This window comes from Carassius auratus, unplaced genomic scaffold, assembly GCF_003368295.1.
Source record: "Carassius auratus strain Wakin unplaced genomic scaffold, ASM336829v1 scaf_tig00214720, whole genome shotgun sequence".
Taxonomy (NCBI): Eukaryota; Metazoa; Chordata; class Actinopteri; order Cypriniformes; family Cyprinidae; genus Carassius; species Carassius auratus.
This window is the reverse complement of record NW_020527781.1, coordinates 470,135-496,139: the sequence shown is the minus strand read 5'-3', so window position 1 is coordinate 496,139 and position 26,005 is coordinate 470,135. Positions and strand designations below refer to the sequence as shown.

At 39.1% G+C, this 26,005-nt stretch overlaps 1 protein-coding gene and 2 long non-coding RNA genes across 5 annotated transcripts in view; 1 reads left to right on the top strand and 2 right to left on the bottom strand.

The window, feature by feature from the left end:
* Positions 1 to 3,123, bottom strand: part of LOC113092848 (NACHT, LRR and PYD domains-containing protein 3-like) — a 44,277-nt gene extending 41,154 nt beyond the window's left edge. For both annotated transcript variants that reach the window (XM_026258612.1, XM_026258613.1), the window contains exon 1: positions 2,757 to 3,123. The gene's annotated coding sequence lies outside the window, so the exon portion shown is untranslated. The remainder of the gene's footprint in view (positions 1 to 2,756) is intronic.
* LOC113092861 (uncharacterized) lies at positions 1,026 to 23,486 on the top strand. 2 transcript variants are annotated; one of them, XR_003287637.1, is made up of 4 exons: positions 1,026 to 1,142; positions 3,356 to 3,449; positions 21,831 to 21,988; positions 22,634 to 23,486. It is a non-coding gene; the product is annotated as an uncharacterized LOC113092861 (long non-coding RNA). The 2 variants fall into 2 exon arrangements; XR_003287636.1 differs by lacking the exon at positions 1,026 to 1,142 and adding an exon at positions 1,897 to 2,207.
* On the bottom strand, positions 21,817 to 22,772 carry LOC113092862 (uncharacterized). The gene is made up of 3 exons (XR_003287638.1): positions 22,632 to 22,772; positions 22,306 to 22,548; positions 21,817 to 22,206 (listed from the first exon to the last, which is right to left on the bottom strand). It is a non-coding gene; the product is annotated as an uncharacterized LOC113092862 (long non-coding RNA).
* Positions 23,487 to 26,005: the final 2,519 nt, after the last annotated feature.

Here is a 26,005-nt window from a genome sequence, read left to right as displayed (position 1 = left end):
CACACATGTATGTACATTAAATCTATTTTTATATAATATACATTTTTATATGATATGAATATAAATATATAAATGTGAATATTAGTAAAGTATACACTGTATGTGTGTCAGGTGTCTGGGCCCTGTCTTTCTCCCTCTCACCACCAGAGATCACCATCTCCCTTACTCCCGGACTGCATTCACCAGACTCCACTCACCTGTTCTCTCATTACCCGTTGATTGATTCATTTGCCCCAGTTGTTTACCTAACTGCTTTTTCCTTTTAAGATCTCTGTGTTTGCTGTTCTTGGTTAGTTTGTCTTACGTATGTACCTGTGCATGCCTGTGATTTCTGTCTGCCCTGTGTCCAGTTTATGTCCCATTTTCAACATTTATGTTTCCTTGGCTTTTTCCCCTTTGGGGTTGTTTTAGTTTATTTTTGTGATTTATTAATAAAAAGAATAGAAAGACCCAAAGATCAGCATATATAAAAATAAAAGATAAATGCTTTTGAGCAGCAAATCGGCGTGAAGGGTCATGTAACTGGAGTGATGCAGCTTTGATATCACAGAAACCAATTACCTTTTAAAATATATTAAAATAGAAAGCAGTTTTTCAAATACTACAAATATTACAAATATCACAATATTACTGATTTTGCTGTATTTTGGATCAAATAAATGCATGCTCGGTGAGCATTCAGAGATTTATTTAAAAAACATTAAAAATCTTACTAATCAAAACCTTTTGACTGGTAGTGTATAACAACATTTTCTAAAGTACCTAAATGTCAAAGTTAGTGTACATATTTGTTGAAAAACTCAAATACTGAACACACTATTGAATTATTAGGCTGAGACTCATTATTTTGGTGAGGCTGTTTGTTCAAGCTCCCTACTGCTTCTTCTGGCTGCTTCATCTCTTTTATTGAGTCCCACAGAACAGAGTAAGCTGATTTGAAAAAATTGGAAATTATCAATAATGGTACATTTAGAAGGTATAAATATTAATATTAACCCAATGCCAGACAAGGGAACTGACTAGAACTTAGGGCAGACTAGAACTTACAAAACGGAAACAAATCTGATTACATTGATTACGTTCTAGGGTATTCTTCAAAATGGCTGAAGACAGCAACTCTTATGGGTTTGAAACGAACGAGGGTGAGTAATTAATGACAGAATTAAAATGTTTGGGTGTATTAACCCTTTAAATAAGGAGGCATATGAGGAAAATTAATGAGAAACAGATTAATCAAATTACAAAATCAAAGGTGAGACAGAAACTTGGGGGAAGAGTATGGCCCTATTTGGATGGTAATAGTTTTTCAGGGTTACGTAAGTGACTTTCATCATTTACAGGGATAGTTGGTGATTTTAATGCCATCCAAATCCAGGATGTCTGTGTTTGTCTCTCACCTCACCACTCCCATAAAAACCCTTGGGCGAATTACCTACTGTTTTTTGACAAACACCAAGGGTGTGTGGTAATTTAATTGCCATCCAATCCACATTTCTGAGTTTACAAGAAGAAATTGATTCAAAATTCAGTGTTTAAACCCATTTTTAGCACTCCCGGACACCATAAAATAACATTGTACTTCGGTGTAATTTGCATAAATATTTATTTCTGAAATGCTGGAAAGTAATTAAAAGAACAGAAAAGATACTTCATAACTGTTCCACCACAGAGACTGGGTGCAGAAAGAGAAGAAAAGCATGAACATTCGAAATGGGTCTTTTTTTTTTTTTACTATTTTAAAATGTGTATTATCAACAGCTAGATATTATATATAATTATATACATCTATAGCGTGTCTATTTTCCTACTTTTAAATAGGAGACTTAAATAATTAAATAACAAATAGGATTATATATTTCAAAATACGTATTTTAAAATACATTTTACACAATAATAATTTGTTTGAATTTAAAGTTCAAACAGTTAATGCCACTGGTTGATTATGAGGGTGAACAGTGAAGCTCTGCTGTGTGTTCTTGTGTTTAAAATAATTTCTAGGAGTCTGTGATAGTTTGTGCAGCTGGAGTCTGAGCTGAAAGGCGGCATTTCCTTTCTTGTTCGTCTCTGTGAAATCTAAGATAATTCTACTACAATGACCTGCAGCTGTACACTAGTGTACTTTACTCAAATGCAGTTTTACTGCAGTTTAAATGCACAGCTGCTCAACATAGTGAAACATCGTGAATGTAGTGAAATGGAAAGAAGACGTAAGTAAACCATGAATATGATCCTACTGTTTCTGGTATTTCTATTTACTATATTTACAGATTATGTGTGAATTCATTATGTATTTGATATGATATAAAGCTCTTTGGTCCTACTTTTCCATTCACAATGGAAGTTTTCAATATTGAAAGGTGTTTATATTTGTATAATTTTGTATAAAAGTTTTATTGAGGTCTAAAAAGTTGCTTGTTCTATTAAATGAGTTAATGAGCTCATACTATAGACACAGTAATTCATCAAAACTGTCTGCAGACACATGAAAAGAAATACTGCAATCACAGATCCACTAAAAACAATAAAATAAGAAACAACAATTTCACTCTGTGACGATTATATCACAATGTGCAGCTTTCTATGTTTCACTGACAAAGAAACACCTGTTTGTTTGATCATGGCATAAAGAGCTTTAAATAAAATCAGCAAAATTATTTGAGCACAGCATTAAAGACTCAGAAGCATAAAGTGACCAACAACACATCTTAAGATGGCACTCAAACGTGAAAGCACCTAAAGAAAGATGAATCACTCACCTCAAATTATATTTGCAGATCTTTCTATTTCCTCCTCTGAAAATGTTAAACAGCAGCTCTGAAATTTCTTCCACTTCAGTTAAACAAGTTGAAACCTGCTTTCTGCTTTCTTTAGATATGATATGATAATCAGAAGGATGGCATTCAGACATGAACATCCACACTCATTCAGATATGATATGATAATCAGAAGGATGGCATTCAGACATGAACATCCACACTCATTCAATTCTGGCTTGTTATTTTGAAAGATTAGTTCTCAGGAAACTGTTTGAAGATTAACCTCAGACACTTATCTTCGGAGATCAGGACAATACATACACAGTGTTTTAACACAGTGGCAGCATCTGTTTTCACATCTCACTGTGAGAAGGTGTGAGAAACATTTTCCCTCACTTCCTCCCTTTCACTCAGCTCACCCAGAGTGCTCAATAGCAAAGTATAATGTTCTGCATGAATGCATGTGATATTTACAGTCATGTTTGGTATTATTTTAAATGTCTTGATTTGAAGTGTGACTGGTACAATGGTCTCAATCTTACAAGAAGTAAACTAAAATGTAATAAAGATCCTAAGAATTTAGAGATATTTTTGTGCAGGGGTCGGCAACCTACGGCACGCGTTCCAACTGTGGCATGCAGAGGAATAATTGCTGGCACGCGAGCAATAGGGAAAACTGAGGTACATTTTGAGGTAATAACTTTTCAGTCTCACAGCCTGTTAGGAGCCATAAATACTATTAAAGTGTGAGAATTTACTTACACTAGTCACCAAATGCGCCTACAAACGCTGCACATAGTAGACAGCGCTCGTCAATGTCAAAATGACTGAGATGGCCAATCAAATCAAAGTAGGCGGGGTATACTGTTCACAGAAGCAAAGCGCAAAGGATCAGTTTAACGTTAAAGAGAGGGAGGTAAGATGACGCTACAAATCATTTAGTCAATCATTAGTCAACATTTAGTAATACGTTTCACGATAGAAATGTTAAATGACCGGCAGCTATATCCAGTGATGAAAAATTTTCTCAAATATGGCCATGTTGAGAGAGAAAGAGAGGAGAGAGGTGTGTAAATTGTAAACTCTACATACAATGAAGTGATTGTGCCGCCTTGTTTTTGAGAAATATAATGTGCCAATTACAGCTTACAGTGGTTACAGTGGTGGCAAACCATCACTCCTCTAGCGTTTTGCAACCAGTTAAGCCGCCAAAAGAATGCGGTTGGGACCTCTTCAAAGAGCGTACCAGTGGCATCCTTTGGGACTCCTCCTAATGATCAGATGTTAATTACTGCATCTGAAGGAGACCTCTCAGTACCACCTCCACCTGGCAGGGCAAACCATGCCTCCCCCCTCTCAGGTCTGTAGGTACTATTCTGGCCAGTGATGCTTAAACAGCCTGTGGAGAAGCTGCCTCCGCCTTACACGCTACAGCGTAACTGCAGGTTCATAAGGCCATCGCACTGAAAGATCAGCATCAGGGTGGTCATGATCCAGAAGTTCCAAGAGGTCTGAACCACTACTAACCTCCACCACTAGTTGCCTAGAGTGATACACAAGAAAATAGTAATTATTAATAATGTTGAAATAGAAAGAATATATCTGTTGGAAACCCCACATTAAACGTAAAAAGTAAAAGTGAAAAAAAAAAAGTGAAAGTGACATTCAGCCAAGTATGGTGACCCATACTCAGAATTCATGCTCTGCATTTAATCCATCCGAAATGCACACACACAGAGCAGTGAACACACACACACACTGTGAACACACACAGCCGGAGCAGTGGGCAGCCATTTATGCTGTGGCGCCCGGGGAGCAGTTGGGGGTTTGATGCCTTGCTCAAGGGCACCTAAGTCGTGGTATCGAAGGTGGAGAGAGAGCTGTTCATGCACTACCCCCACCCACAATTCCATCCGGCCCGAGACTCGAACTCACAACCCTTCGATTGGGAGTCCAACGCTCTAACCATTAGGCCACGACTTCCCTAACATGGAGTATTGGAGTAATTACGAAAGCAAGGGATGTATTGAATCTGAAAGCACTTTATATTCTGCATAGTTCACCTGTATTGCCATATTTAAACTATTGGGTTGAAGTAGGGAGCAACACCTCCAAAACCACCCTACAAACACTAAGTACAATACAAAAAAGAGCAATTAGGATAGTAAATAAAGTAGGATATTATGAGCATACCAATTTATTAAAGGGTTGGTTCACCCAAAAATTATGTAATTAATAAGTCAAGTCAAAGTCAAGTCAAAGTTTATTTATATAGCACAAATTGAACACAACTGTAGCTGATCCAAAGTGCTTTACAGTAAAACATGATTTAAAATAGAAAAGAGTGGAGATAAAAGCAAATATCATATACAACAGACAAATTATACATAAAACACCAACTATGTATACATAAAAAGAATAACATAATATAAATACATAATCAGTATCACTCAAAAGCTAAGGTATTAAAATATGTCTTTAGGCTAGTTTTAAAAACATCCAGTGATGGAGAAGCCCTAATACTCAAGGGTAGACCATTCCAGAGCTTTGGGGCAGCTACAGAGAAAGCTCGATCACCTTTTGATTTGCAGCGAGAACGAGGAACCTATAAAAGTAACTGATCTCCAGATCTTAATTGCCTAACAGCTGTGTAAGGTTTTACAAGATCAGAAATGTAATCCGGGGCCGAGTTATGCAATGCTTTGTATGCAAAAAGAAGGATCTTAAAATCTATTCTAAATTTTATGGGAACCCAATGCAATGAGGCAAGGACAGGGAGATATGGTCTCTTTTTCTAGTTCCTGTCAGCAATCTAGCTGCCGAGTTTTGAACCATCTGTAAACAGGAAAGTGTAGATTGAGGTAGGCCAATGTAGAGCGAATTGCAGTAGTCTAGTCGAGAGGAAATTAGTGCATGAATCACTACTTCAAGGTCTTTTCTAGAAAGAAAGTGTTTTACTTTTGCTACAGATCTAAGTTGGAAAAAGCTACTCTTCACAACTGCATTTATGTGCTTGTCAAATTGAAAAAGAGGGTCAAAGTAGACACCAAGATTTTTGGCATGATTGTGCAAATTATTACTTAAAAAACCTAACTGTGTTTTGACAAGAGTTGTTGGTAGCAGCAGGAACCAGTAGAAGCACTTCGGTTTTATTTTCATTTAGTTGCAGTGAGTTATTTGACATCCAGGATTTAACTTCATTTAGACATGAGAACAGACGGTCTAAGGAAAGGTCGTTGGCATATTTGATTGGAAGATATAATTGAAGGTCGTAAGCATAACAGTGATAATTTATATTATATTTCCGGAATATTGAGGCTAAAGGGAGCATGTAGAGGGAGAATAAAAGAGGGCCAAAAATGGATCCCTGCGGAACACCGCATTGAATAGGCATGGCGGGAGAAGTGAATGACCCAATATTCACAGAGAAAGTTCTCCCCTTTAGGTATGAGGTGAACCACTGCAAAGCTTGGCCCTGGACTCCAACAACGCACTGAAGACGATTTAAAAGAATGTCGTGATCGATAGTGTCAAATGCGGCACTCAAATCTAAAAGAATCAGGATGGCAGAAGACCCAGAATCGATAGACAGCAGAATGTCATTCGTGACCTTCAGCAATGCTGATTCAGTGCTGTGCAATGCTCTAAAACCGGACCGAAATGGGTCTAGAATATTAAAAGTATCCAGATAGGAGCCAAACTGTAAAAGAGCAACTTTTTCCAAAACCTTTGAGATGAAACAGAGTTTAGAGATAGGCCTGTAGTTGTTATGCACGGTAGGGTCTAGATGAGATCCTTTCAATAAAGGCTGTACGATAGCATGTTTAAAGCTTTCTGGAAATACAGCGTTTATTAAGGAGCTGTTTATTATAGTTAAGAGGGTGGGGCTGATTGTATCTAAAACCTCTCTAAACAGACGAGCAGGCAGAACATCTGATTGACAGAATGTAAGTTTCATCTGAAAAATTATTTTACGTAATTCAGCTAAGGAAACTGGTTCAAAAGTAGTAAAGCTACTAGATGGAAGGACTAATTGAAATTTGTCTTTGTCTATGTCAGGTGAAGGGAGATGCGATCTAATATCCTGTATCTTCTGAATGAAAAATTCTGAAAATTGTGTGCATGTCTCAGGATTGACAACAGGAACTGAAAAAGCAACAGGATTAAGAACTGAATTTATGGTTTTAAAAAGTACTTTTGGCCTATTTGCATTTTTTGCAATTATGTGTGAGAAGTAATTAGATATTGCCTCATGAACAGATTTTTGATAGGCAACTAAGCGGTCTTTTAAAATTTGATAAGAGACTTGGAGGCCATCCTTTTTCCACCTGAGCTCAGCCCTTCTGCACTCTTGTCTGAGAGTACGAGTAGCTGCATTTAATCAGGGCTGAGGACTAGTTATAGCCTTACGGTTTTTACGTTTAAGTGGAGCAACTGTATTGAGAGCAGTACAACAGGCGGAGTTGAAAATTTCAACCAGTTGTTCAGTATCCGTACAGACTGATAAAGAATTGACAGTAGAGTTTGAAATGAGCTTGGAATAAGACTCGGAAAATTCAAATGCAGTCGTAGCATGAAACGCATGTGAATAATGTATAGGCAGAGAATTTGAAGGCTTTACAATTGAAATAACAGGCTCAAACACTACAGGGAAATGGTCAGAAATGCCAGCATCAGCTACTTCACAGATGTGCACAGAAAAACCACGAGTCAAAACAAGATCCAGTGTATGGCCTAAGGAGTGTGTAGGGCTAGAGACTGACTGTATAAAACTGAGTGAGTCCATAAGGCTCATAAAATTTTTGACCAAAGGTTTTGATGGACAACAGACATGAATGTTAAAATCACCCAACACCATTAGCCTGTCATAGCGAGACACTTGATTGGACAGAAACTCAGAAAACTCGTGAATAAAAGTTTAATTGACTTTAGGAGGTCTATACACCAATACACAGAGTATGGGGCCATTTAGATCAATTTTTAAGAGCTGTGCCTCAAAGCTAGAAAAGTCATCTACAGGCAGAAGTCTGCATTTAAATGAGTTCCTAAAAATTGTTGCTAAGCCGCCACCATGTCCACTTGGCCTAGATGTACTGTAGAAAGAGCAGTCTGAACGGGATAGTTCACCAAGAGCTGAGTGTTCTCCATTCTTTAACCATGTTTCAGTCACGAATAAAAAAATCCAAGGAATGAGAGGTAAAAAAGTAATTTAGGATAAAAGATTTATTAGACAATGATCTAGCATTTACTAGAGTCATTTTAACTGTCGTTGAGGATGAGGTAATGCCTGGCGTAACACCTGGTGAGACATATTTCGGATGACGGAGATTCACTACATGAGCGTTTCTATCCTCATGACGTGTATTATTAGTACGCAGTCGGCGAGAAGAAGACCAGACGACCGGTATAATACATCCATCAGATGAAGTTCTAGAAGCGTTGTTTATACACTGATTGCGACGAGAACCCTGGTGTATATAGCGAGGCCGGCGAGCAATTCCAAGAGCAACACAGTGATTGTAGAGACTGACTGGCAGATGTAACCGCACTTTGGGTTTTAGATTATGAAGATCCAGGGACGAGTAAAAGAGCATATTAGAATTCCACACGCCAGAAGGCAATAAAAAGACCTGGGATGCTGCGCAAAAATCAGTAAAAACGTATAAAAAACCCACAACGAGCATCAAAGGGCAAAACATCCTACAGCCGCATATACTCAGCCAGATTTTAAAACCACGTTAGCCAGCACACCAGACAACTAAGCCACTTTATGACGCATGTCTATGGAAAAGGCAGCCCTTTCGAAGACCACCTCCGCCAAACTAGCGTACGACTGACAACCAATAAACCGAAAGAAAGTGTTAACTAACTTACGGAAGACGGGAGAACAGCCCGCGGCGCTGAATGGTGGCGAGAGCTCGTGTTTGGCAGGTGATACAGCACGACCAAGTCCGTTTGTAGGTCTTTGATGTTTTGCACACACACAAAAGTAAGAAAACAAATAAAAATGCTCAAAAACAAAGTCAAGTCCAGAGCGGTAAAATCCAGAGCTCGGTGAGTAACGTCCAGAGAGCAGCGGCTGTCAGACACGCCAGCGTTCGCTCAACCGGAACAACCGGTTTAATAACTCAACCTCATCTCGTTCCAAACCATTAATACCTCAATTTATCTTTGGAACACAGTTTAAGATATTTTCGAGTCCGAGAGCTCTCAGTCCCTCCATTGAAACTGTGTGTACGGTTCATGTCCAGAAAGGTAAGAAAAACATCATCAAAGTAGTCCATGTGACATCAGAGGGTCCGTTAGAATATTTTGAAGCATCAAAAATACATTTTGTTCTAAAAATAGCAAAAACAATGAATTTATTCAGCATCGTCTTCTTTTCCGTGTCAATTTTGAAAGAGTTCAAAACAAAGCAGTTTGTCATATCTGGTTCGCGAACGAATCATTCGATGTAACCGGACCTTTTGAACCAGTTCACCAAATCGAACTGAATCGTTTTAATAATAATAATAATTCTTTACATTTATATAGCGCTTTTCTAGACACTCAAAGCGCTTTGCATAGACAGGGGGTATCTCCTCATCCACCACCAGTGTGCAGCATCCACCTGGATGATGCGACGGCAGCCATATTGCGCCAGAACGCCCACCACACACCAGCTTACTGGTGGAGAGGAGACAGAGTGATGAAGCCAATCAGTAGACATGGGGATTGTTAGAAAGCCATGATGGTCAGAGGCCAATGGGCGAATTTAGCCAGGATGACGAGGTCACACCTCTACTCTTTCCGAAAGACATCATGGGATTTTTAATGACCACAGAGAGTCAGGACCTCGGTTTAACGTCTCATCCGAAGGACGGTGCTTGTTGACAGTATAGTGTCCCCATCACTACACTGGGGTGCTAGGACCCACACAGACCACAGGGTGAGCACCCCCTGCTGGCCTCACTAGCACCTCTTCCAGCAGCAACCTAGTTTTCTCAGGAGGTCTCCCATCCAGGTACTGACCAGGCTCAGCCCTGCTTAGCTTCAGTGGGCAACCAGTCTTGGGCTCCAGGGTGATATGGCTGCCGGGTTTTAAATGGTTCACGTCTCCAAAACGCATTAATCCACAAATAACTTAAGCTGTTAACTTTTTTGATGTGGCTGACACTCCCTCGGAGTTCAAACAAACCAATTTCCTGGAGTAATTCATTTACTCAAACAGTACACTGACTAAACTGCTGTGAAGAGAGAACTGAAGATGAACACCGAGCCGAGCCAGATAATGACTCGTTCACGAGTCAAGAACTGGTTGCATTGGTTTTCGGATCACCAGTAGTTCTTTCGGACAGTTCGATTCAATAGACAGATTGAAGAAAATGGTTCACCGGTTCTTTTGCGCTCAACGTAATGGCATCATTGGCGATGATTGCCCTTCATTCAAGCCTTTGGTTTACCCGTGCTCATATCATTAGCACAGCAATCAGTTTAGAATCAATCACCAAAAGAATCAGTTTGGTTCAGACGCTCTCTGTGTTGGTCACACATGTGCAGTATCATCAGTTCATCGGTTCTCGAATCGGACACGTCTGACAGAAACGGTTCTTGACTTGTGTACTTGAGGCTTAGATCTTTATAATGATACATAGATTGTAAAGATTAAATTTGTCCCGTTTGATTTCATCTATTCATAAACACTGACACGTGCAAGTTGAAAGGAGTTCAGGACGAGGGCGTCTTTGTCCTGGCTAACAGGTTAAGTGTTGGGAAGGTAGGCCCTACCGGCTGCAGGTCCTGGACTATATGGTTAGAGGCACCCAGTCGGTAGGGCTCGAGCTGATGCTCAACGGGGGTTAGAATGGTCCTACCGGCCGATGAGGAGCGTTAGAAGAGTCCTAACGGCCGATGAGGAGGAGCGGCGTAATTGTATAGCCCGACCGGGAGTTGCCTCGACTGGAATAGGTCACGGTGTCAGTGTACGGGCCCTACTGGCTGATAAGCTCCTGCTATTCAGAGGCCGAAGGGCAAATGGCTGACAGAGAGGGCCCATGAAGCCTACAACTGGAAATTAAGACTCAGGACGATGGACGTCTGGGTACTCTTGGTTTGGCAGCTAAAAACTTTTTAGGCTGACCAACAAGGAGACTCTTACGACATCCGACGGGAGGTCAATACTCACGACATCGGATGGATGAGACTCGCTGTATCGGCTGGGTCAGTATTGCAGGCCGTAGGATGGAAGAGGTAAGTTTGGGTGGCCATGGGGCTTTCGCCGACATCCGATGGGAGCTTGTACTCACAGCATCGGATGGGAAAGCCTAGACGACTGTAGAAATGGAAAAGGTGTTTTTCGCCGACCTCCCACGGGATCTGGATAGTGCATGGTGGAAATGACAGCTTGCGGCTGTAAGGAGAAAGGAAAGGTAGTCTGGCCAGGAGGTTCTCGCTGGCATCCGATAGGAGCACACACATCGAAAGGATAAGCCTCGCTGGTCGAAGAATGGAAAAAGTAAGTTTGTCTAGCCGGGAGGTTCTCGCCGACATCCGATGGGAGCTTCCTACTTGCGCTATCGAATGGGTAAACCTCTCCAGGCATAGAAGGAAAGGTAAGTTGTGTGGCCGGGAGGCTCTCGCCGGAGCTCAATACTCGCGGCACCAGATGGGGTAAGTCCTGACAACCGTAAGGGTGAAGTTAAGTTTGTTTAGCTGGGAGGTTCGTGTAAGCAATGCCGTTAGTTGGAGGGAAACATCCACTCGACCGGGACAGCTCTTGCGGCATCTGACGGGATATAAATACTTGCATCATCAGACGGGTAACTGCTCCGGTAGTTTGTCGGAAATGGCAAGGTTTGCTCAACTGGGAGGCAATCTGATGGGAATTCAATAGTCACTGTATTTGATTGGTGAGCCTTGCCGGTAGTTGGAGAATTTATTATTTTTTTTATTTTATGAGAATGAGAAACCGAGAAGGCGGGGCTTCAAAAGGGTTCTTGAGCTGCTTTTTTACAAAAATTTGCGCCAGCTTCGCACGGTCTATTGGCCACAACGTGTGGCTTTGCGAGAAGAGCAGCTGTCATGATAACGCCTAATGGTGTTCAGCGGCCGTGTTTGGCGAGGTAGGAGTGATCGTGGGTCCGGAAAAGTGGTAGATCTGAAAAAATCCCTGGTACAGATCTCTTCGTTGAAAGGAAGATTGGGTCTGTGATAGGATGACAGACAGAGCTAATCGAATGCTGATTAACCGTCAATGGATAGAGGAAAGACAGTGATCTGTATAATGAGGGATTGATTACTAGATTGTGGTCCACCTGTGTTGATTAGGCTAAGTATATGATGCGCTCCTCCCGAACCTTGTTAACGAAAACGTCATACAGTGCATATTTTTCTAGGATTAACATTAAAACATTGTTATATGCTTGAACAAGTCGTGATGATTTGAGAAGGCTTAATTGATCAAACATAGGCAATGATCAGCTCACTGTCTGTGTTGGCTGCTTGGTCGTTACTTAAAAAACAAAACTTATATTTAATGACCAAAAAATGCTCCAAATATTTTTCTAAACTGACTTAATAAAAAAACTAAACAAAATGTAATCACTTTGTCATTACATACAAAACTGAACTATTTTAGTATAGCTGAAACCGTAGTATGAGCTGTTTTGTGAGCCTAAATACCGGTTCTTGACTCGCCTAAATATCTTCAAGTGAGTGACGGGCAAACCGAAAGGTGATGCTGAAAGACCAGCACTCTCCTTCCTTCACTGCTGCGACTACTCTTGTTTGTATGTGTTTCTTCGCTGGCATTTTCTACATTTAGTTTTTTTTCCCTTAATAACGAATGTGTCCATTCTGATGGCTCAATTATACTGTACTAATGGCTGCTGAATACTATTTGAAGTGTGCTCTTTTAAGTGTTAGTTAAATGCGTAACATTAATTACATAAGTACAGGTCTGTTTGTGTCTGAAAAGAATAAATGAAAAACAAAATATTTTTATGTATAGCTTATATTTGTGTAGTACATTTTTAAATTAATGTAAAAACTAAAATGAATTGTAAAACTGAAAATATATATATTTTTTAATTGTATTCAGCATGGTGGGCTGCATTTGAATTTGTGATGGGCTAAATGCGGCCTGCGGTTTGACAACCACTGCTTTAAACTATAAGGAACCCTTTTACATAAAGTTTTCAGGTTTCAGGCCCCACCATAGAACATAAACTGCACTTGTTAAAATTACAAATGACTTGCGTCAGATCAAGGATGCATCGCATTGCTAGTTTTACTTGATCTTAGTGCTGCTTTCGACTACATGACATAATCATAGATTGATTACGAAACTATACAGGTATTCAAGGACATCCTTTAAGATGGTTCAGATTCCATCTGTCCGATCGCTACAACTCTATTTAAATGGGTAGTCAACTCATTTATCACCAGTAAAATATGGAATGACACAAGGATCTGTCCTAGGTCCTCTGCTATTTTCAATATACAAGTTGCCCCCTTAATATTATTAGAAAATATGGGATTAGTTTCCACTTTTATGCAGATATTACACAACTATATATCTCAATGAGACCAGATGAAACTTTTAAATTATCTAAGTTAACAGAGTTAAAAATGTAAAAGACTGGATGACAAATACCTTTCTTCTATTAAATTCAGACACAGATATTATTTATTGGACAAAAAACTGTACATAGTACATCTGTCTAGTTGCAAATTGTAATTTATGAGATTCTGTTACTTCCTCTAAAAAAAACTGGGTTTTATATTAGACAGAAACTTATCTGATAAGGGACTCAAAACAACCACTAAACAAAAAAAAAAGCTGTGGATCATTAAGGTAACAAAGAATTTTAGTCCCAGTGTCCTCAACTATATGGAATAAATGTCCTGTTTCATAACAGATAAAAATCAAGTCATTTTCCAGTCAACTGAGAGAAGAGCAGTGTGTTCGTACACTTCAGGGAACAACCAAGACTGATCACACCGGTGTGATCGTACGCAATAAAGGGTTAAAGGTGCTGGATGTTGTTTTCGACACCACTAAAGCATAAATATAGCATGACATGTTTTCAGATATTTAAGAAACATGCTAAGTACAACAACAAAATAATGCTGCAGTCTCTTATTCTCCTTTCAAAATGTGCATTTGCCGGAATTCTAGTCTCTGTTTTGGTTTGTAAAACCCGCCCACTGCCAGTTTACCCAATTGTATTTCGGCACCCTGGGTTGCCAGTTGGCGGAAAACACAGTGTTCATTTAAAGTCAAGTGTGCTCGTTCCTGTTGGTGTCGTCAAACTGGCATTGAGGTGGAGGGGACAGGTGAAAAAAACCCATCTCCAATATTTTGAATTTGGACTGCAATACATAGTTCAACTACCTGGTGTCAATCCTACATACAGCACCTTTAAAGGAGCGGCTTCCAGATGCTCCAAACAGAATAGACTAACGTCTAAGACGGGGGTGAAGCGGAGGCAAAACAATGAGGAATAAAGGGCCCGGTCCATGTAGAAGTGGAGGAACAAGGAGCTGAGGCAGAGCCGGTGGAGTATGAAGCCATGGTAGAGCTGAAGACCACGGTGGAACAGATGACCAACAAGGTGAAACTGATAGTGTAGACGACAAAGGTGGAAGAGGTAAAACTGGATTAGAGAGCCCAGAGAGGTTAACAATGGCCTCTATAGCTATCATAGCTATAACAGCCAGCAGCTACATCACCCTGCAGCCAAAGACTGGTTGTCCACTGAAGCTTAAGCAGGGCTAAGCCTAGTCAGTACCTGGATGGGAGACCTCATGGGAAAACTAGATTGCTGCTGGAAGAGGTGTTAGTGGGGCCAGCAGGGGCTGCTTACCCTGTGGTCTGTGTCGGTCCTAGCACCCCAGTGTGGTGATGGGGACACTATGCTGACAAAAAGCTTTTGGATGAGATGTTAAACCAAGGCCCTGACTCTCTGTGGCCATTTAAAAATCCTTTCGTCCTTTCAAAAAACAGTAGGGGTGTAACCTCTGCATCCTGGCCAAATTCACCCATTGGCCTCTGACCATCATGGCCTCCTAACTATCCCCATATCTGCTGATTGGCTTCATCACTCCGTCTCCTCTCCACCAATAAGCTGCTTCCAGGTGGATGCTACACACTGGTGGTGGTTGAGGAGATTATCCCCCTTCTACGTAAAGTGCTTTGAGTGCCCCGAAAAGGTCTAAATAAATGTAAAGAATTATTATTTTTATTATTAAAACAAGGCAGGCAGAGAGTTCACAGATGGCATCCTTGGCCATGAAAGGACAGTCAGCGAATTCACAGATGGTCTCCTTGACCATAAAATGACAGGCAGAGAGTTCAGAAACGACCACTGCCGACTCTGGAGATTCTGCTGCGGGAGCTGCCACCTCAGGAGAAGCTAGAGTGTATTCAAGGTCTGGAGTGGATTCTCAGGCAAGGAGTAGCAAAAAAACTCTGATGGTGAAAGCCATTAGAGGGAGCACTGAGGAAAGAGGAACAGTCTCTGTGAGGATCAGTGCTGAGTCCCTTAGAATGCCTGCTGTTCTGGCTGAAACCAGTGGTGGGTCCTTTGCATTGGAAATCAGCCTGAAGACTTTGGCTTGATATCTATGATAGTCAGAGGCACTGGCGTGGCAGTCCTGACTTTAGTGGTGGCCATTTTGTGGAGAGGGCAGGTACAGAACAGGGACTGTGAAAGTTACATTTGGTCACTAAATTAATGTCAGCCATTTTCGAAAACCTAGGAGAGGGAGTGGTCATGGGGAAACAGCCAAACATTTTGGTATCTCTGAAAATCCCTAAATGTGCTCTTTACAGGAAATCCTTGTTTGTATAATGGCATGTATAGTCTCAGAGAAATTCACTTAAATATAATAGGGTCTCATGAGGTTAACTGTCACAAGCAAAATATTCTAGGAAGAAATTTAGAAATCTGCTGCGTGTGCATACTTTAATATTTATATAGGAAAATATATGTGCAATATACAGTATGTACACAAAAAGGATACCCTTACAAAAAGTTTTATAGGGCTTGAAAATAACTGAATATTATATGTAATGCTATTTTTGTATAGTAAAATATTTATATTCGTATGAATATATATCCATACATGGTCAATGCATGTATTGCAGTATATTGAAAAATACAAGTACTAGTTTTCCATATATGGGAATGTATCACGTCATACATTACATTATATTTTGCAGTATATTCCAATATGTTTTTGTTTCATAAAGGATGATTACTGTAAGAAGGAATCGTATAATAAATGGAATGAAATGAAGCCATTTGGGGATGGGGTAAGAAAACCAAAATGCGATAAATTGAAGAAAGGGTTTGAGAACCCATCATCATATCAGTTTCCACCCTAACCCAGAGCCCTATATGTGTATAAAGCACCAACTGTAGAGGAGCTGAGAGCATCACACCATACCAAGAGTACAAGCCTGTACTGCAAAAAAAAAGGAAATAGATGTGTGCTGCTCGGCTAGAGGTTATTGTCACACCTCAGCTGTCAGCACAGGAAGTTTGAATGTAGAGACAATAACAAAAACTTGTGTTCCCAAAAACAAGCAGGTCTTAAAAGGACAGCTATACTAGTTTTTACAAGTTACATCACAAAAATGCTATTTACTTGCTCAGTAGTCTATTTTAAATATGTATCCATTTATTGGATGTTAATTAAACCTAAAAACAAACATCAAATTTATTGTTTATTATGTGCAATGACATTTTGCCATAATGAAGTAGTACTTCATCTGAAAAACACTGAGAATGCAGTTCCTGAAAATAAGTAAATCAACCAAATTAAAGATCAAATGCACAGTGATATTTTGTAAAGCATCTGAAAGATGATGGCAAATAAATGACTACAATTTTTATTTTGTGTTTTGTATCCTGTGGAGGTACTGTACTTAAGAACTTAAACATTCCCAAGGGAAAATGTTTTACTCCCCTGCTTCCCGCATGTTTGAACCCACCTCACTCCAGATGGTTTTAAATAATGATCAGAACGATATCATTATTAGTTGCCCTGTTTTGTGGATGAAGATTTTCCTGAAAAAAAATCTAGTGCCTTTTCACCTTGCCTCACAGTTGACCCTTGTTCAACCTGGTTGATAATTTTTAGATGATCTAAAATGCGATTAATACACGTGCAAAATGTGCCAAATGCAGACAGCTTATCATTAACACAGCTGGTTTCACTGCAGAACTTAGTCTTCCTTCATAAATACAGTGATATCAAAACTCCCGCACCTCGTTTAGATTTTTAAATTCAACAAAGCCTTTTGGAAAATCGGTCAGTTTTGTAAGCACCACAGATAAATGTATGGGAAACACATCCCACAGCACAACCACCTGAGCCCAACTTCAGTCTACTCATCACCTTAACTTTAACTGCATTTGATAAACAAACACAGACCGGAAGCTAACTTAGGGCCAGGCACATGTGCGCCCAATGAAATTATCTATATGCACGGTTAAGTATACTTAAGTAACAATAATGTTTGTAAAGTCATGTAGCCTTCATGACTTACAAGTCAACCCCCACCCCCACCGCCGCCGCCAAATGAATTTACCACACTGCCCCTTCTAATTTTTTTAACAATTCGACCACTGCTCTTCATCCATGATACTTAGCTGTATCAATTCAATCAAGCAGAAAAAAACTCTCTTTAGTTCTTCAAACTAAAAATCCTGACTGCTGTCAATGGAGTCCATGTAGCTGACACCAGTCAGTGACCGTGTACTTGCTAAACTCTTTCATCACGAGAACAATTTCTTGTAGCTAATATGAAAATTTGTGATAGTTTCATATCAATAAAGACAAATAGATAAAATAGCTTTGCAAACAAATGCATCATAGGTTGTAGAATCATGTTAGGTGGAACACACAACTTGGCTTTCTCACTCTTCAACATTCACACCACTTATACTCTTTGCAACAGAAAGTGCACCTGTTTTTTACCACAACAGCACTTATGCAGTAGAAAAACAGATACACATATATTATTTTCACATCTGTGCATTGGCTAATTCCTCCATGTTTGGCACCAAAAGTGTGTGTGTGTTTATTCTCTAAACATTTAATTCAGTTGCTGTAATTCTAAAATGAAAGCATCAGCATCTGCTGAGTTGCACAGAGTGCAACAGGAATCACAGTTCATTGACAGTGTGACGAAATATCTATACTAATGTTTTCTCTCGGTTTCAAAATGATTTTCATGATGCATGTGATGTAATTTATTCCCATAAAGTGTTTTATACCAATTTATAGCGAAAGATATCTGTTTAACATGCAAGTCTTGTGGAAAAAACATGTTTTTTTTTTTTTATTCCCTTTCACCCCTTTGCTAAAATATTTTACTTTTTGCACTCTTCTCATTAGTCTTGCAAAGATGATAGGCATCGTGATGGGTAAAGATAACATTAGTTACCGGAAATCAGTGTGTGACTTTCTGTCTTCTGACATATTGAACTTATCTTCAGGTTCCCACAGTTCACAAGAAGGCTTCGTCTCAGTCTAACTCACTATTCATGCAGCATAACCACAACTTCCTTTCTTGCATATTTTTTACACTATGCTGCACTATTTTACATGACTGCCTTTTAAGCAATCCTCCCTATATGCCAAATTACCGAAGCTTCGAAGGGCCCGTGGTGGGGGGGGGGGTTGTTAATAAAGGCCTTCTGAAGCAAAGAAATTAAATTTTGTGAACAAGTATGCATATTTATACATTGTAATCTCTAGCATCCGCAAACTGTTATACATTTACGATAGAGTGATAATCCAGAGATGACATAGGAGTAGCATAAGCTTCGGTGAGAGTACGCAAGTCTTGTAAAAAAACAAGTTTTGTATACAGCAAATAAAAACCTGTCTGGTCTTGTCTTATATTGACATTTTTCTTTACAAATCCTAATTCTGTACTTATTCATCCTACATCTACATCAGTGGTTTTCAATCTGTGGGCCGCGATGGTATTGCAGGTGGGCCGCCAATTACTATCAAAAGAATTAATAATATTGTTCATATATGTAAAAATGTCTGAGTCATAACATAATATCATTTCATATAATTAAATAACAAAAGATAAATATTAAACTGTAAGTATGCTTCCACTATTCGAGCTCGCTGATTGGTTTAAGAATAAACCGCCAATTTATCTTAGATATTTTTGCTGCATATGCTACAGAACAACAGCAGTTGTGCCAAGCAGTGCCAGCCCGAGTTATTTTCTGTTCATTGCCAGTTCATTCAATAAAGACTGTTGACAATCTAGCTTCTGAGCACTAAGTTATTAACCCAACAATAGTGGGGTCAGGTTATTTTGTTGCAGTGGGCCGCGCAAACATATGTGTTTGGTTGTGTGGGCCACGAGTTGAAAAAGGTTGGGAACCACTGCTCTTCATCATTTGCTGGAATGTCACTCTCTCATGAATGCATGAACAACAGTTAGCGAAAGGAGCCGTGTTTTCCCATTGGTAGATATCGCATTCAGGTAAATAAATTCAGTGCACACAAACTGAAGTAGTTTAAGTCTTTGGTTCTTTTAGTCGTTATAATTTTGGCTCACAGTTTTTTTGTTCCCTGCCAATTTGGTTTATTTGATGTTTGATTCATCACAGGTTACAGGAAACACAGAATCATTGAACTATGTTGGTGTTGCAAATCAGCTCAAAGGGAAAATATGAATAATCAATCATAACTAGTTAAGAAGGGCAAAAACATCACACAATGTGAAACAAATCGGAGACCCGCAAAAACACAAAGCAATTCTTCCAAAACTCAGTCAGCATCGTATATATATACAGTTGAGCTAAAAGGGTAATCACCTACATCTGAGGGGAATGAGGGTTGATAGTCCAGACAAAGGGTGATGGAAGGTGGAGTTCAATGCAAACAAACAATAGTTCAAAAGATTGCTCTCTGGTGGATAACATGGGCACATCAACAAGGCTCTTGAAACACACATCATAAACAACAATGGGAAAATATTAAATATTAAAAAACAATAATATAAATGACTAATCAAAGAAAAAATCTATTAAATAAGTATTTAATTAGTTAAAATGCTTATTATAAGCTATCATATGATTAAATGGAATAATAAAATGATAATTAAATAATTAGAACAATTAAAAATCAATAAATGAATATAAAAGCACAAAAGAATGTTTATATGAAGATTTATTACACTTTGTTCATTTATTAAGTTGTTTTTACTGACAAGTTCAGCTGCAGTATTCATGTAATTATGAGAGAAGAAGAGACTCCAACACCTCACTGTTACTGATTTATCATGCAGCTCAAAGCATTATTGGTAGAATCTCCTGTCAATTATCAAAACAGTTTCACAGATGATTTATAATACATTTTAAACCCAGGACAGAGTGGCTGAGTGAATGTGGTCTGGATTGTGTGGATGAGGCTCACTGTGTCAGAAACGCTGTAGAAGGACAGAGTTCCTGCACTGTGATCCACATACACTCCTATTCTACGACTGATGGGCTTCACAGAGAGACAAGTCACTATCTTATTGTGTCTGAATGAGTATCTGACAGGACAGCAGATCAAACTCCAGGACTGATCATTACATCCAAACCATTGCTCATCACCATCTCCCTTCCTGCTGATGCTCTTATACGACACTGCTATATACACACCATCATCACCACTCCACTCAATCTCCCAGTAACAGCGTCCATAAAAACTCTCTGTACACAACACCTGAGGATACACATCAAATCTGTCTGGATGATCAGGATATGACTGCAGGGTTTATATAGAGATTCTTAAATTGAATTTACTACCTTTTTACCACCTATTTTACTACCATCACAATTTTTACTACCAACACGGCTTCAAACTTCAACTGTAGCAGTGTTAAGTGTTTAGTAAAGTGACAAGTAAAGACATGAAATATCTTTCCAAAATTAATTAATAACATATTTAATCACAATGTAATGAGGCAATTATAACTTAATTTCAACACTGGGAGGGAGTGATAGAGAACCAGAGAGAGCGAGAAAGAGAAAGTCAGGAGATGTTCTGTAGGTGTATGAGTTTTGTTACAATATTAACACGTACATGGCCCACCACATATCCTGGCCCAGAGGTCAAATGCTGGAGATGTCAAAGTTAGGGTTTGACACAGCAGGTTTCCCCAACACTGTATGTGCAGTAGATGGGTGTCACATTCCTATAATGAAACCCCACTGTGATAATCCCCTAGCATACATGAATAGGAAACAGTTTTATTCTGTAAATTTAACTGGGTTTTGTGACAGTCAGCGGCGCTTCTGTCACATTAGTGTGGGTCACCCTGGGAGTTGGCATGATGCCAGAGCATTTCGCTTCACAGAAGTTTGTCGTGTTCTTGAAGATCCTCCATTCACTTGTTCCACAGGGAATGCACATAATTGGGGATTCTGCCTACCCTTCACTTATGAGGCCTTATATAGACAATGGCCACTTGTCTGCTAAGCAAAGATATTTTAACAGAAAGCTCAATGCAGCTCGTGTGGTCATTGAGCATGCATTTGGCATTCTAAAATCTAAGTTAAGGAGGCTCCATTACCTGCAAATGAGAAGCATTTCTAATGTCAGCTCAGCAGTCTCAGACTGCTGCATTATGCATAATCTTTGTTTATAGCCCAGTAATCAAGTTGTTGTGGTAGGTGATGGTGTTGATGATGAACCATACCCCCAGCAACCCCACAGCACTAATGCATGTCATTATAGAGACCAGATTTGTGGCCAGATCCAGAACTTGTGTGTATACTTAACATACAAAACAAAATATGAAAAGTAAAGATTTTAATGTTCAGAATTATTCAACAAATGATAAAACAAACAAACAAACAGATTTTGTGTTGAAATAAAGAAATTTGTTTTATTGAACAAAATTAGTTTGTCATTAGAAATTGTTATTTGGGGAAAAAAAAACATAGGACATTTTGGGGAAAGGTGTAAATCAAAAGAGATAACATCTTTAGATTATAATTTTATTGGGGTTCATGTGGGTTCTGTAATAGATGCATAATTAGCTCTTTTCCCCTTTTTTTTTTTTAGCTTCTCCACATTTGTTCCCAAGCTGGTCACCATCTTTTTTTCGAAGGGCCTTCTCCGCCTCTTCTTAAGTCGCCGCCATCTCTCCAGATCTGGCCTTACCAGGGACTCAAGCACAGCAGTTCTTCTCTCTACATGCTCTTCAGAAGTGTCCAGGAATTGTAAGGGTTGTGGTCATCTTTGCCTTCTTGTGATGTTTGCATTTTTGTATGGTAGCAGTTCCTGGCTGTTCATCCATACTAGCACCTACCGGCTGGTCTTGAAGAGAAGACGTGGGCCTGCTTGTGGAAGAGGTCTTATCCAAACCCAGAGGTGTGGAGTGAATGGTGCCAGATGGTGCAGTACCGATCCCCGAAGACCCAAATAACTCATCCATTAGCTGGTGGGGGTGGATGTAAAATGAAAATGACCAATATTTCAGTCTTGTAACACATGACAATGTTATTTCAGAAACAAAGTAAAGCAGTCTTCAACTTACTGTATAGTACTCCCAGGTGATCTTCCCTTCCCCAGTTGCACGGCGCCTGTCTTTCACTTTCTTATAAGTAGTTAACATGTTTGCTATTTTTTTTCCTCGAAATTTCTCACTTGACAAGTTGTAGCACTTTAGTGAGAATAAGTTTTGTATCTTTTTATAGAATGCCATTTTGTTTCCGAAAATAAAGGTGCTGATGAGTTTTAGTAAGGTCCAGTAGAAATAGTGTCATTGTACGTGTTATTTCTGTAAGATGGAGGGGATAAGGTGAGAAATAGCAAACAAATCAACAAAGAAAATTATGTAATTTTGCCATTTATCTTCCTTACAGTATTTGATGCAATGCCTTGAGATTCATGCCTGTCTGACTGGAAGGAAGGGGATGAAGGTTGAATGGATGCTGAAGTGTTTCCACACACTGCACCAGGTTGCAGAGTGGAAGGAGCTTGGTCCTTGACAGTGGAGGTAAGTAGTACAGGAGACCTAGTGGTAGTAATGGGACACTGGCTGGTGGATGGTGGAGGTGGTTTCACAAAACTGAGGTTTAGGGGTCCCGGCAACCTAGTGGAGATAGTGGGACATGGAATAGGAGGTTGGAGAAGCTTTGCAGCACACTGGGCCACTGAGGAGAGCTGTTTGGAGAGAAGATTGTAGATGAGGTCAGTGTCACTCAAGAATTATTTCCTGTATATTCTTGTTCATTAAGTAAATGTGTACCGTTAGCATGACAACATTGTCTTTGCTGTCTAACACATTAATGGTTACGTTGTCCATTTTGTTGTGTGTTACGCAGGGTAATGCAGGTTCTTTATATATCCTAAGAAACCATGGGACCATAGCCAACACCTGTTCCATTCAATATTATTTATAGTTAGCAACAATTGCAATTACCATTTTAAGTCCACTTTCAGTTTTGGCTCAACATTTGTATCAGTGATTTCCATTGTTTTCATGATTTAGTCATTAAGTAACACTATGTATTAATGGTATTAACACGTGTTTAAGATGTGTGTATAAGTGGTGTTTTGGAAGGGTGTCTTCCAAAACAAGATAACATATTGGATATATACTTTAGCAGTATAACATGGGTGTTTCTGCTAATACAAAATGAAACACACCAATTTGAAAAACTAATGGAATGCATAGTCGATATAAAAAATTGGATGACGAGTAATTTCTTACTGCTAAATTCAGAAAAAACAGAGGTGTTAATCATAGGGCCTAAAAACTCTGCTTATAATAAACTAGAACACTGTCTAAGACTTGATGGTTGCTCTGTCAATTCTTCGTCATCAGTTAGGAACCTAGGTGTGCTATTTGATCGCAATCTTTCCTTAGAAAGCCACGTTTCTAGCATTTGTAAAACTGCATTTTTCCATCTCAAAAATATATCTAAATTACGGCCTATGCTCTCAATGTCAAATGCAGAAATGTTAACCCATGCATTTATGACTTCAAGGTTAGATTATTGTAATGCTTTATTGGGTGGTTGTTCTGCACGCTTAGTAAACAAACTACAGCTATTCCAAAATGCAGCAGCAAGAGTTCTTACTAGAACCAGGAAGTATGACCATATTAGCCCGGTCCTGTCCACACTGCACTGGCTCCCTATCAAACATCGTATAGATTTTAAAATATTGCTTATTACTTATAAAGCCCTGAATGGTTTAGCACCTCAGTATTTGAATGAGCTCCTTTTACATTATACTCCTCTACGTCTGCTACGTTCTCAAAACTCAGGCAATTTGATAATACCTAGAATATCAAAATCAACTGCGGCGGGAGATCCTTTTCCTATTTGGCGCCTAAACTCTGGAATAACCTACCTAACATTGTTCGGGAGGCAGACACACTCTTGCAGTTTAAGTCTAGATTCAAGACCCATCTCTTTAACCTGGCATACACATAACATACTAATATGCTTTTAATAACCAAATCCGTTAAAGGATTTTTAGGCTGCATTAATTAGGTAAACCGGAACCAGAAACACTTTACATAACACCGTACTTTCTACATCATTAGAAGAATGGCATCTACGCTAATATTTGTCTGTTTCTCTCTTGTTCCGAGGTCACCGTAGCCTCCAGATCCAGTCTGTGTCCAGATCAGAGGGTCACTGCAGTCACCCGGATCCAGTACGTATCCAGACCAGATTGTGGATCAGCACCTAGAAAGGACCTCTACTGCCCTGAAAGACAGCGGAGACAAGGACAACTAGAGCCCAGATACAGATCCCCTGTAAAGACCTTGTCTCAGAGGAGCACCAGGACAAGACCACAGGAAACAGATGATTCTTCTGCACAATCTGACTTTGCTGTAGCCTGGAATTGAACTACTGGTTTCGTCTGGTCAGAGGAGAACTGGCCCCCCAACTGAGCCTGGTTTCTCCCAAGGTTTTTTTCTCCATTCTGTCACCGATGGAGTTTCGGTTCCTTGCCGCTGTCGCCTCTGGCTTGCTTAGTTGGGGTCACTTCATCTACAGCGATATCATTGACTTGATTGCAAATAAAAACAGACACTATTTAAACTGAACAGAGATGACATAACTGAATTCAATGATGAACTGCCTTTAACTATCATTTTGCATTATTGAGACACTGTTTTCCAAATGAATGTTGTTCAGTGCTTTGACGCAATGTATTTTGTTTAAAGCACTATATAAATAAAGGTGATTGATTGATAAAATTAACCTATAAAGAAATTCCCTGGTGGGTATGTTTTTTAAGAAGCTTTCAGCCACAAGATTTACAGTACCCTCCAGCTGAGCTCTTTTTAACATTTTAAACATAACACCATTGCTTTTCATATACAGAAAAGCACAACTCTGTTGGATTTATATTGTGATTTAGACCAACTGTTTGAAAGTGAAAAAAATGTTGTTAAGTTCAAGTTACAGCAAGTTCTTAGCAGTTTGCTAACCACATGCAGGTTAAGTATAAACACAGCAAAATAAACTAGAGAATATGAAGAAACCAAACAAATGGAGGAACATAATGTATCATTATGTATCATTTGTATAGAGTGCCGAAGTGATGACGTCACTTTGTAGTCCAACCCGGAAATTAGTGGCGCATGGGTTCCCTCGATCGAAAAGCCATGTATTTTCCCCATAGACTTTTGGAAAATCGCAAAAAATAAGATCTGTGTTCAACAAAGAGGTATGACCCTTACACGTTTCTCTATTAAGATAATCTTTACAAATTACTCCAAAATTTATACATTTTGAAGCCTAAATAAAGCCGTCAGATATAAAATGCTAACGGTAGGCTATAAACGGACTACAGCATACCATGGTCGCGGATCAACGTCATCATCAAGCTTCCTCAAACTTTATTTAAAAAACACGCTCGCTCCTTATGATCTGCGCTGTGTATGAACACTTATACACTTTTCCATGAGAATATTGCCTATTCGTTTAAAAAAAAAAAAATGTTAGAAACTAATTTTGTTTATGTGTCTCTGTTAGATTTTTTAAAATCTTTTGTTAATGTTTTATTTATTCATTTATTATTTTATATAAATATTATTTTCTTTGTGATTAAGATTATTATGCCTTATCATTGTGCCCCAAATAAACTTTAAAGATTATGTTTGATTATATGTTTGCATACCATTTGCTAGAAAAAAAAAAAAGAGCTTTTACCATCTCAGAAGCACTAAGGTTAGCTATGGCCGTATCAATTTCCATTATGATGTCCTTTTT